Here is a 12,819-nt window from a genome sequence, read left to right as displayed (position 1 = left end):
AACAGTGGCAACAGTGATATCGGTCTATAGTTACTCAAAACCTGGGGATCTTCAGTCGTTTTTTTTTAGGATCGGCCGGACAAAGGCCTTCTTCCAGGAGTTAGGAGTGGAGCCTGTTTTGATGGAGGTGTTAAGAATCCTTTGCACTATTGGAGCGCAGACCAGGCCAAAAGCACCATGATGTTAGGAGAGCATAGGTCCCGTGGAGATCCAGACTTTGCTGCCATTAGTTGATTATTTACATCATCCAGTGAGATCGTTTCAAAGTGGTTCAAATATGAAGTACGTGATCTTATCAGAGACTCTTGTTCCCTGGTAGGGTTATTTTGTCCTGTGCTCAATGTATTAAAGTAGGCATAAATTAGTGACATTTTTTCTTGAAAGAAATTTGCTATGGAGTCGCAGAGTTCCTGTGTTTCTAGTGGTTGCTGTTTGCAGGCTTGAGGAGAAGCGAAGTCCCTAACTATATTAAACAATGCTTTGAAGGAATTGCTGGCTTGTTCAATTTTTATCATGAATATACGAGCATCTAGCCAGCTTAATTTTTTGGTGGTATTGAGATAAAGCTAATTTATAGCTGTTTGTCTCTTACACTTTTGGATCTTCTCCATCGTCTCTCAAGTACCTTGCAGGATGATTTGTCAATTTTTAAATCACCCGAATACCAGGGGGCAGATATCCGTCAGGTATCCAGAGTCTTCTCGCACTCTGGGACAACTATGTCTAAGGTGTTCTTAAAAGCGGAGTTGAAATGAGCCAGTAATTTCGAAGTATCCTGAGTGCTATACTCTATATCTTTATAGTGATGTGTAAATGTTTTCTCAAATAGTTCTAGGGTGACTTTATGCCAGGGTCTACGCTTTTGAATCTTTGGCAGTTTGCAGGAATTCTTATGAGTTGCCTTAGGTAGTGGTAGGAGAGTGAATGTGATGATACAGTGATCTGTCCAGATCTGGGTGAGAGGGGGGTAGACCTATAACTGGTCTATATTAGTAAAGATCAGGTCCAACGTATGGCCTGCACAGTGAGTAGGTCCCACCACCCGTTGTAGTAAACCCATGTCACTCAAACTGGAAGTTAGCTGAATAACATCCGAATTTGTAAGGTCCTCTCCATGAAAGTTAAAATCACCAAGCAGAATGAATTTACTGGAAGCCAAGACTTGCATTGCTATGAATGCTGTCAAATAGTTGTGGAAATCATATCCCATATTTCCGTAGAATGCTTCACGAGAGATCGCGTGTTACATAAAATATAGCTTGGTCTGTTATATGTGATGAGTGAATCAATATCCTCATTGTTCGAGCAAGCCATTACTGGGGAAAGATTACACTTGCAGGTTCTGCATGTGACCGGACCTTCCAGAGCAGAAGAGGATAGGGTGGCACATGAATCAGTGGACTCTTGCCTACTAAGCACCCCATTTCCTATTTCCAATAATGCTTCTTTCGTATAAGACAGAAAAGTCTCTGGGATGGTATCCAGAACCGATCAAGCAACGTTTCCTGCCTCCTGGCTCGGTCTGGCGCGGACAGGCGCAGACAGGCTTGCCTCTGGCGTGGAAGAAGTTGAGAAGGAAAAGAGAGAAGGAGTAGTTTCTGTCCTGTAACTCCAGTTCTGTAGTAGGGGTATCTCTGTTATAGTCATAATCTAGTGAATAGTCCCGCCCATGTGCGTGGACCCCGGCAATCAAAAATAATCTCTTAAGTTGTCAAATCATGCAGAAAAACTGCAAAGACACTTAAGAGAGAATTTAAAGACAAATAATGCAGCCTATATCCACAGGCTACACTGTCCAGTACTTCAACTAGAAATTCCACCAAATAACACCACACATAATACAGCCTGCCCAGTTTCTACCATAGAGAAACTTGCCTCCCCCAGAAAAGACACTGGAATGATAGAGAGGAAGGCATGGACAGACAAGCCCCATAGGCTGCCATTATGTGGCTTAAATAGGATACTGTGCCTTTAAGAGAACTTTCCAGAACTTCTCCCTGTATCCCAGAATGCCTAGCAGGTCCCTCTACTTTCAGTTCTTTTTGAAGGCGAAGCACGCCAGACTTGTCGCATTCCTTACATGACTAAATATCTCCACCGGGGAGGAGGGCGGGCGCTTATGACTATAACAGAGATACCCCTACTACAGAACTGGAGTTACAGGACAGAATCTAATCCTTCTGTAGTAGGGGATCTCTGTGTATAGTCATAATCTAGTGAATAGAATGGCAAGCCCATCCCCACACCAAAGCGGCGGTGGAGAAAGAAAATAACGCCACTACTGTGCGAACAAATTCCGCAGCGAAGCCTGCCCAACCTGAGCGTCTGCCCTGGCGTCAGTGTCCAGGCAGTAATGCTTAGCAAAGGTATGAACCGACTTCCAAGTGGCTGCCTTGCAGATCTCAGCATTCGGCACGTTACGGAGCAGAGCCGTCGTGGCAGCTTTGCCCCTGGTGGAATGAGCCTTAGGCTTACCTCCTAAGGTCTTATTAGCCCTTTGGTAACATAATTGTATGCAGGACACAATCCACCTACAGATGGACTGCTTAGAGGTAGCAAGACCCATCCTGGCTGATCCATAATTAATAAACAACTGGTCAGACCTACGAATATCTTTGGTTTTATCCAGATAAAATTTCAACACCCTCCTAACATCCAGGGAATGGAGAGACCTTTCCGCTGGAGACGAAGGGTTCTGAAAAAACGTAGGCAAAGTTATGGTCTGGTTGACATGAAAATCAGAAATAACCTTGGGAAGAAATTTAGGGTGAGTACGCATAACAACCTTAGCAGCATGAAACACAGTATAAGGTTCAGTACAACACAACGCCTGAATTTCACTCACCCTGCGGGCCGATGTAATGGCCACGAGGAACGCCGCCTTCCAGGACAGGTGCTGCAACGAAGCCTTATGAATAGGTTCAAAAGGCTCCTTCATCAATCTGGACAGCACCACATTCAATTCCCATGAAGGCGAAGGAAGCCTGACAGGAGGGAATACTTTCATCAATCCTTCCAGAAAATCTTTGACCACAGGGATCTGGAAAAAGGAAGTCTGTGAAGGGCATTTCCTGTAGGCAGTCAATGCGGCAAGATGAACCTTAATGGAATGAACATTAAGGCCAGACTGCGCCAAATGTAAAAGGTAAGGAAGGATGACATCTTCCTTACAGGTCGTAGGGTCATGGTTCTTAGACTGGCACCAGATACAAAACCTCTTCCACTTGTAAGCATATGAAGTTCGAGTGGAAGGCCTCTTAGACTCCTTCAGTATGTCCATGCAATCCTCAGGCAGATTCAGATGGCCATATTGCACTATCTCAGGAGCCATGCTGCCAAACTCAAAGACGAGAGGTTGGGGTGTAACATCCGTCCCCCGAACTTCGTGAGAAGGTCCGGCCTGCACGGCAACCGAATGTGAGAAAGGAGAGACCGGTGAAGTAGGTCCGTGAACCACCACTGCCTGGGCCACTCTGGGGCAATGAGTATCATCCGAGCCCTGGACCGGGCCAGGTTGATGAGCACCGCCGGAATCAGGGGAATGGGAGGAAAGGCGTACAGAAAGCTGTTCGTCCAGTTGATCCATAACGCATGCTGGTAGTACCTTGAGGCGAAGTCTCTGCACTTGCTGTTTTCGGCGGTGGCGAACAAATCTACGTCTGGAGTTCCCCACCTTGCGAAGACTTCTCCTAGTACTTCGTAGTTTATGACCCACTCGTGGTTTTCCTGAACCAGCCTGCTCAGTGCGTCTGCCTGAACATTCTGCACACCTGGCAGATGGGTAGCCGTTATCGTCAGTCCTCTGGCTAGGAGCCAGTGCCAGATCGTCTGCGCCTCCTGTGACAGAGTGCGCGATCTCGAGCCCCCCTGCTTGTTGAGATAATACATCGTGGTGGTATTGTCCGTCTGTACAAGCAGAGAGTTGCTCTGGAAGGACGGAAGAAAGGCCTTCAGTGCCAAGTGAACAGCTCTGAGTTCCAGGAAATTGATGTGATACGTGGCCTCCATCGGTGACCACGTTCCTTGAATCTGTAGAGTCCCGGAGTGCGCTCCCCATCCCAGGAGAGAAGCATCCGTCACGACAGTCTGCGTGGGAATGTCCTTGTGAAAGGGAACCCCTCTGAGGAGATTCTCCGCTGAACACCACCACTTCAGAGACTGAAGAGCATGCAGCGACAGTCGAATCTTGTCGTCCCAAGATCCTTTCCTCTGATCCCACTGGTCCTCCAAGCACTCCTGCAGCGGTCTCATGTGCAGCCGTGAGTGTGGCGTCAGGAAGATACAAGAGGCCATCGATCCCAGTAGAGAAGACACCGTCCTCACTGTTGTAGATGGAGTTGTTATAAGAGCCTGAGCCTTCAGAAGGAGAGATAATCATCGCTCTTCCGAAGGAGACACGCTTGCTGACAGCGTATTGATGGAGGCTCCCAAGTACTGTATGCATTGGACCGGAGTCGGGACAGACTTGGCCATGTTGATGTGCAGCCCCAGCTTGTTCAAGAGAACGCACGTCTTCTGGAAGTGTGCTCGCGCTTCCGAGAAGGAGGATGCCTTGATCAACCAATCGTCCAGGTACGGGTAGACGAACACCTTGTTCTTCCTCAGGTGTGCTGCTACCACCGCCATGCACTTCGAGAATGTTCTCGGCGCGGACTTCAGTCCGAATGGGAGTACTGTGTATTGATAATGATTGGCGCCGACTTGGAACCGAAGGAACTTCCTGTGTTTGTGTGCAATGGGCACATGGAAGTAAGCATCCTGTAGGTCTATAGCACATAGCCAGTCTCCCTGTTGCAACTGAGGATAAATCTGATGCAACGACAGCATGCAAAAATTTTCCCTGCGAATCCATTTGTTTGCCTGTCGCAAGTCCAGAATGGGCCTGAACTCGTTTTTGTCCTTCTTGCGAACCAGAAAGAACCTGGAGTACAGACCTCTTCCTCTCTGAGACAGAGGTACGTCTTCTATCGCCCTTTTCCTCAACAGGATATCCGCCTCCACCTGAAGCTCGCGCAGCTGAAACTGCGAGCTGACCGGTGGAATTGCTGGAGGAGGGCTTGTGAACCGAAGACTGTATCCATTGCAAACAATATTCAGCACCCACTTGTCCCGAGTAATTTTTCTCCACTCTGCCAGAAAAAATTGAATGCTTCCCCCTACGGGAGTGGGTAACAGATCCGGGGGAAGTAGGTTCCTAGGGCCTAGACCCAGCCTTGGCCTTGGGCGCTGGAGCCGACTGCTGGCCTCCTCTGCCCTTCTGGCGCTTCTGGAATGGCTTACGGAACTGTTGTTGTTGTTGTGACTGTCCCGAAGCCTGGCCACGTCCTCTGCCTTGCCCACCGAACCGCAGTTGGAATGGGCGGTACGACTTCTTCGTGTCTTTAGGCTTCTCAAGGCCCACAGCCGTGAGCGTTTCGGCCTCCGCCTTCATGCGGGCCATCTCATCGTCCGCATGCTTCCCGAAGAGGGTCTCGCCGGAGAATGGTAGGTTGGCCACCCTCTGCTGTGCGTCCGGTTTCAGTGACGTAAGACGGAGCCAAGCGTGACGTCGTTGGTTAACCCCATGGCAAAACCCATGAGCTGCCAACAAGGAAGAGTCCGCTGCAGCGCTGATAATCTGGTTAGCCACCAGCATCCCTTCATTCAGCACTTCCTGGAAGTCCTCGCGCTTCTCGCGAGGTAACAGCTCCGCAAACTGCTGGAGGGAGTTCCAGAGGGCGCGGTTGTAGCGTCCCAACAGCGCCGTGGCACTCGCAGCCTTCATGGAGGTAGCCGATGTTCCACACTTTTTCCTCCCTGCCGAATCCATCCATCTGGACTCCTTATCCGGGGGAACCGTGGATGACGGGGAGGTGGCATGTTGCTTGCGGGCCGCCGTCACAATTACAGAGTCTGGAGGGGGTTCCGCCCTCAGAAAGGCCGGGTCCGAGTCGGGAGCCAGGTACTTCTTCAGCAGCCTCGATGGAGCCGCCTTCGTCACCGCAGGGGTGAGAAAAAGGGCCATAGCCGGTTCCTCCAGGCCCGGCACCAGAGGCAGGAGAGGACGAGACAGGTGTTTTTGATGCAATGTCTCGAAAATGACTGAAGTTTTAGGAGTAGGCACCATCAAGGATATGCCCAACTTCGCAGCGCCCCTTAAAAGGACATCATGGAACGCCACCAGGTCATCAATCAGGGACACCCTCGTGTCCGGTGACTCAGACAAGGTAGGAGAATAGTCCCTGGTACCAGAGGATCTTGTGTGGGAGCGAGATTCGCGCCTTATATGGCGGCGTCTCGACCGCGTGGATGATCTGTGTCGCGATCTCTCCCTTCTCCCAGAGCGAGAGCGAGACCTGCCAGCCCGTGGCCGCTCCACCGGTTTCCGTGGTGGGGTCTTCCTTGGCTCCTCTCAGGGTTTAGGTTTTGGGGTCCCCTTAGGAGGTACAGGCAAAGACGGCAGCGAAATGGACCTCGGCGGAGGAACCCTCGGCTGCGGGGCGGGCCCATGCGGAGGAACTGGTGGCGGAAGCGGAGGGTTGGGTGGAGGATCCTCTTTAGGAACAGGTTGAGGTGGCGACCGAGGCCGAGATGGCGTGTACACCTCTGAGTACACCGAGCCCGGTGACCCCTTAGGCGAAGGGGGCTGAGATCCAGCCCCTTCAGCAGGTGATTGCTTCCTCTTGCGCCGTTTTGGAGAGGCAGAACGACTCCTAGACGCCGACCTCTTTCTTCTCGACGCCGAGCGTCGCTTTTCCGGCGTCGAACGTCGCCTCCGCGTCTCCGGCGTCGAACGCTGCCTCCGCGACGTCGACCTCCTCTTCCTCGACGTCGAACGCCGACCCCTCGACGTCGACCTCTTCCTCCGTGACGTCGTACGCCGCCTCCGCGACGTCTAACGTTCCGTCCTCGACGACGAGCGTCGATTCCTTCTTCTCGATGCCCTCGACGTCGAGGAGCCCCTCGACGCCGACCGGTGCTTCGACGGCGATCGGCGGCGACGCCTCGACGGCGAGCGCCGATGCTTGTCACTTCGTCTCCGACGTCGATAGGAAGACTCCGACGTCGACGATGACGTCGACGGTGGCTTCGACGGAGACCTCTCCAGGCCCTTCGACGTCGAGCAGTCACACCGTCTCGACCCGGAGCCCCGGGGAGAAGGGGAACACACCGCCGTCATCCCTCTCGACGTCGTCGTCGATGCCGACGGAGACCGGGATCGCTTGCTGGACTTCCTGCCTCTGGGGAGCCCCCCAGAGGCCTCAGCAGAGGCAGAGGGAACCTTCCCAGCCTGCCCAGACCCAGCTGCAGCCTGCGGACGTCTCTCCTCCAGGCCAGAAAGCCTAATCTTCATCCTGTCCCTCAGAGTCCGAGCAGTAAACTGCTGGCAGATGACACAGTCCTCCGGGACATGATCCTCAGGGAGACAGACGATGCAGACGTCGTGTGGATCACTCTTGGCCTTCTTCCTCCCACATGCTGGACACTTATCAAAAAGACCAGGCATTTTAGAGCCCTAAAACGCATGAACCAACACACAAGAAAGAAGGAGAACACCAAGAAAGTAAAATGAAACACTTTTAAAACACAAAAGTGCCAAAATATCCAATAATCCCTTGAAACAAGGGAGAGCTCAATGCCAGGGTCCTGTTAGCAGGAGCCGGAAAAAAGAACTGAAAGTAGAGGGACCTGCTAGGCATTCTGGGATACTGGGAGAAATTCTGGAAAGTTCTCTTAAAGGCACAGTATCCTATTTAAGCCACATAATGGCAGCCTATGGGGCTTGTCTGTCCATGCCTTCCTCTCTATCCTTCCAGTGTCTTTTCTGGGGGAGGCAAGTTTCTCTATGGAAGAAACTGGGCAGGCTGTATTATGTGAGGTGTTATTTGGTGGAATTTCTAGTTGAAGTACTGGACAGTGTAGCCTGTGGATATAGGCTGCATTATTTGTCTTTAAATTCTCTCTTAATGTCTTTGCAGTTTTGCTGCATGATTTGACAACTTAAGAGATTATTTTTGATTGCCGGGGTCCACGCACATGGGCGGGCCTATTCACTAGATTATGACTATACACAGAGATCCCCTACTACAGAAAGGGGGCTAACAATACCAGATTTACAATTCTACTCCTGGCCATTCTTGTAAAAATGAGAAAATGCTGTTGGATAGACAGGTGTGCTCCGAAATAGGCAGATTAGTAGCTGAGATGCTAAAGGATGTAAAAGGAGGGGATTGTGGATTTTTGCACAAGTACGCTGACCCCAAATACTTAAAAAAAAAAGTCAGATAAAAAATGCTACAGGGTATGGCGGAGACTTTGTACAGCATCAGAAGACACCTAAAGTTGCCGTATTTTGGAAATCTAGCTCCACTTTGGGACTCTCTGGGCTCCCCAGACTGGACAAAAGACAAGTCGCCTGATCCATTGCGGGAAGCGGGTGTACTAAGATGGGAACATTTAATCCATGACTGTCACTTGATAACATGGGAGATGTGTAGAGAAAGGACGGCCAATAGAGTGTCAAGTTTCAAATTTCTCCAAATACAGAGCTGGTATCAATTACCCAGCACAACAATTGGGGCACCAAATGAATTTAAAGAGAGGCTGTTGTCAGGATTACCCATGAAGAAAGAAATATTGATTTGGTATTGGAGTATGATGGACCTGAATGATGGCGAGTTCACGCTGCTGTTAGAGTTATGGGGAAGATGCTTGCTGGAGCCTTCGCTGCAGAACCTTTGGCAAGTATCAACGTCAATGATTTTTTTAAATAGTAAAACCTGCCTATTTAAGGAGAAATCATTTTTTTACACTCCCTAGGGCATACTGAACCCCACAGAGAAAATCGAAATTTGGGAAAGGAGGAGATGTGGCTTGCCCGGAATGTGGGCAACTGAAAGACAAAGCTCTTCATATGTTTATACATTGTCCTAAGATACAGCAATTTTGGGAAGATGTGAGTAGAACTTTGTCTGATATCCTGAAGCTACAAATTCAGGTAAGCGTTTGCTTGTTTTTTCCCGGATGTTTGGAGGTGCAGTTAAAAGAAGATAGGGAGTACTCGAAGTTGTTATTTTACGCAATGTTGCTGGCACGCAGGAAAATTTGCAGAAAATGGGTTGTCTCAGCGCCCCCTCGTATGAGGATTGGATATCAGCTATAAAGAACATTGTTAGTTTGGACATATCTGACAATAGAAATAAAATATATGACTATTGGCAACCATTCATAAGGTGGTTAGATGCAAGAAGAGATAGAACAGAAGAGGGGTTGAATGATTAAGCCTTCTCCACCTCGGCTGGCGCACATCCTATTGGGCAGATACTGCTTGAAGGAATAGTGGTCAGGAGAAAGGTTTTCACATTCAAAGGGCAATAACTATTTGAACTCCTTATTCTCTCATTTCCAGCAAAAGGGCAGGAAAACCCAGGAACGGGTGATGGAATGGTGTTTCTGAGGCATATGACAAAAAGAAAAAAAGAATAAAAGAAAAAAAAAAAAGAATGATTATCGCTGCACCCAGCGTCGGTGGGCAGTTTGAAAGTCCCAGAAAGTGTATCAGCTGCATCGGCCTCAGCAATGCCCAAGCTATTGTATTAAAGTTCTGTATGTCCCCATGTTAGTCTGCTTTCTGCGAAGAGTGACTGCCTTATATTAGTGTGATGGTGTAGTTCCTGGGGCACTATGACTGCTTGGCGCCAGGCTGCAAACTTTCAGAGGAGGGGAGCGTAGGAGAGTAGGGCAATCCTATGATCACCCAGATTTTTTGCTTTTGTTTCACTGGTTTACGACTTTCTCGGGCTGTGGGCCTGCCAATCAGACCCACAGCCTAGCTATTCTCTCGCTAAATTGACATGTGTACCTCAGGTGCATTACCCAATTGGAACTGGGCCACCCTGTCAGACCCTGTAACTCAGGGCATCGGTGTACCCAGGGCCTACCAGGGGCTGCAGCATGTATTATGCCACCCCTGGATGGCCTCTAAATCTGACACAACTGGCTGCACGACAGCTGGGGCAACGTGGCGTACTCGCCCTTTGCTTTAGATATAGTATACCTATATCTAACCCTCAAATGGACACCCGAATTCCTATCAGCCACTCCTATGGCAGGCCTTGACAATCCTGAAGGCAGAGTGCGTGGAATCGTGTGAATTGGGCTCTGGCACGAGCAGAGCCCGGTTGCAGCTTGCGGAACCAAGACCCAATGGCTGTTCCATGATAACGCGTACCATATTGGTAACTTCGGTATCGCGTTATCAAGACATGTCGAGTAAGGTGTCATACGAATCGGGATACTGACCCCTCACCAATACTGGCGACGGGGTTAGCATTCTACCCTCCTAGAGGGACACGACATGTACGTAACTGTGAACCCCGGTTAAAGTCAACTGAAGCCTCAGCTCCACAAAATGGATGCTGCCACCACAGACACGAGTCTGACCTCCTGCTGCTGGGAGTCCTTCCAGCGAGGAGAGCTTGGACAAAGGGTTTCCTGACCAGGGCGGTGCTCGCACCACCCCAGACAGGGTTTTGTGTATCCTGGGTAGGCAGGGCTTTACAGGAAGGTGACTGCGGAGTGGCACCCCGGTGCTCACTACGCATCTGCCGGCTAGAACCAGTTCCAGGGGCACACCAGCCCCTGACCTGGGGAAAGTCCGGCAGGGGAGAGGGGTGTAACCACCCCCTTCCTGGTCCCACCCCTCGGGCAGGACCTAGTCGCGTACCCACCCCTTTCTTTAGGATAAAGGCAGGACCTGGGACCCTTCCAGATTAGATCATCTTTGAATCAAGAATACTTTCTACGAAAGGAACTCTCGACTCTTCTCAACCTGCACGATTTCTTAACCAGCACGACCGCCGAGGGATCCTCTGGTGAGTGCTCTGGGGTCTGAGTAGCCCCGACCCTGAGCAGCTCCAGCACCGAAGTTTCAGCCTCCCTGCATCTCACGATCTGCGTGGGGCCCTTCTGCTCTTTGCTGCTCAGCACATTGTCTGGCTACTAGCCGCTGGCTTGTGGCCTTCTCGATTACGCCCGACAACCAACGTTGCTGGTCTGGTTGCTCCAGACTGGCCTTTTGCTCCCTTATGAGAGAGGAGCACCCCGGACCCTCCTGGTCCACTCAAGACGCCATTTTAGGTCCACCACGTGGCCCTCAATTTGCCAAGGCTTGTTGCCCCAATCCTGGGCCCAGCGACGCCGACAGCATCAACCTTCGTGGGACAGCTCGCACCTCCATCCTGGTCGCCGACAACGCCTCCTGGTCCGTGAGACTGCAGAGCCTAGCGTCGCCCACTCACCTAGTCGAGGTGACGATCATCCGGTGCCCTCCTGGTACCCTCCGACTACTGGCTAGTAGTTACGAACTTGGTCCCCTCTGCTTTCAGGTGTCATCCATCTCTGATCCAGGCTTGGATCTCTACGAATTATCTCCACTGGTCGCCGGCCAGCAACTCCTTCCTCCCGGCTCCTGGTTCGTCAGCGAAGACTCCCGACGTCTGTAAAGACTTGTGCAGCCGCAGCCCCTGGGCTAGGTAACTTCGGCATTTCGGTGCCCGCATAGCCTCCTTATTGAAGGGTCCCGAGTCCCTATCGCTTCCGACTTACCTTATCGGGTTCGCCCGAGAACACTAAACTTTCCGTGCCCTCGGGCACTTGTATTGATTGTGCACTTGAAGTATTTTCCTAAGAGTTCTGTTGTGTGCTTAGTACCCTGTCCTCACAAAGAGTCCAGGGCTGTTGTGATTCTAATAAATACACTGTTTATTTTCATAACACTTGTGTGGTGTCCTTTCACTTGGTGTTCAAGGGGTATGTGATGGTATAACAGCTGGCTTAACACGCCCTCTAGAGTTTAGCCCGAAGACTGCTCGTATCCACGCTACTAGGATAGCTGGTCTATGGTTGACTTACAACCAATCACCATAAGGGTCGTTTGGACTGATGCATAGCGATCACTAGAATAGTGAGCACTGCATATCAGGCCAACTTCTCACAGGGAGTAGGTGCCTGTCTCTGTAATCTTGGTCACACCCCCAACAAGTCGCTGTGTCAAAGTTCCATTGGACTAGGTGGGCATTTTCAGTTGCGGGGCACCGCCCCCACCACCCCCCACTCCCACGCTTTCTCCAAGTGTGCAGGCCTGTAGGTCCCTGATGGAAGGGGGAAGGTGATTCTCTCTTGTGCCCGTGTCCGCCGTAGTTATCATAGGTTCTCATTCTGCTCTACCCCACCTGTCACATAATGGGGGGTAGGAATCATACTTGTGTAGTGTCAATTGAATTTCAAGGGAGAGTCATTTGTTCTGCAACCAGTGTATGGAAGGCAGCTACCCAAGGTTGGCAATGATGGAAGTAGCTTGGTAGAATTCTTGGAAAGTTGTGATTGTGGTAAAATGAATGTTCTAGTCAAAGGGGGACATAGCTGCATAGAAGCTGAAGTGTTAGTAAATTGTCCTTCTTTTGAGCAAAAAGATTCTAGACACTTTTGATGTAGTAGTGATGACTGATTAAAGTCAAATTTTAAGGTTGAATTGTTCCCAGAATTTACTTGCAGGGACGAGGATCAGAATGTCAGGAGGAAACACAACTAGAGATGGGGCAGAGGTGGCAGAGAATAGACTATTTCAGGCTTTGCAGAATTTTCAATTAGAGTGCAGGCAGACAGAGTGAAAGTTTAACATTCAATTTTCTCAATTGCCCTGATAGTATGCATATCAATACTTGGCGCTAAAAGCTACGTGTGAACAATGAAAAGATATGTGAATATCCACAAATTAACATCATTGTGTGTAGCCTGTCATTTCCAAAACAAGCACACTTTGTTCTCAAATTTATTCTC

The 12,819-nt window shown here is 50.1% G+C and overlaps 1 protein-coding gene across 10 annotated transcripts in view; it reads right to left on the bottom strand.

Annotated features, from left to right (window-relative positions):
* APC (APC regulator of Wnt signaling pathway) overlaps positions 1-12,819 on the bottom strand; it is an 831,398-nt gene that overhangs the window by 23,575 nt on the left and 795,004 nt on the right. The window lies entirely within an intron of this gene.

The sequence above is a fragment of the Lissotriton vulgaris genome, chromosome 3_1 (assembly GCF_964263255.1).
Source record: "Lissotriton vulgaris chromosome 3_1, aLisVul1.2, whole genome shotgun sequence".
Classification (NCBI taxonomy): Eukaryota; Metazoa; Chordata; class Amphibia; order Caudata; family Salamandridae; genus Lissotriton; species Lissotriton vulgaris.
Note: the sequence above shows the minus strand (reverse complement) of the source record. Positions and strands in the feature narration are given on the sequence as shown.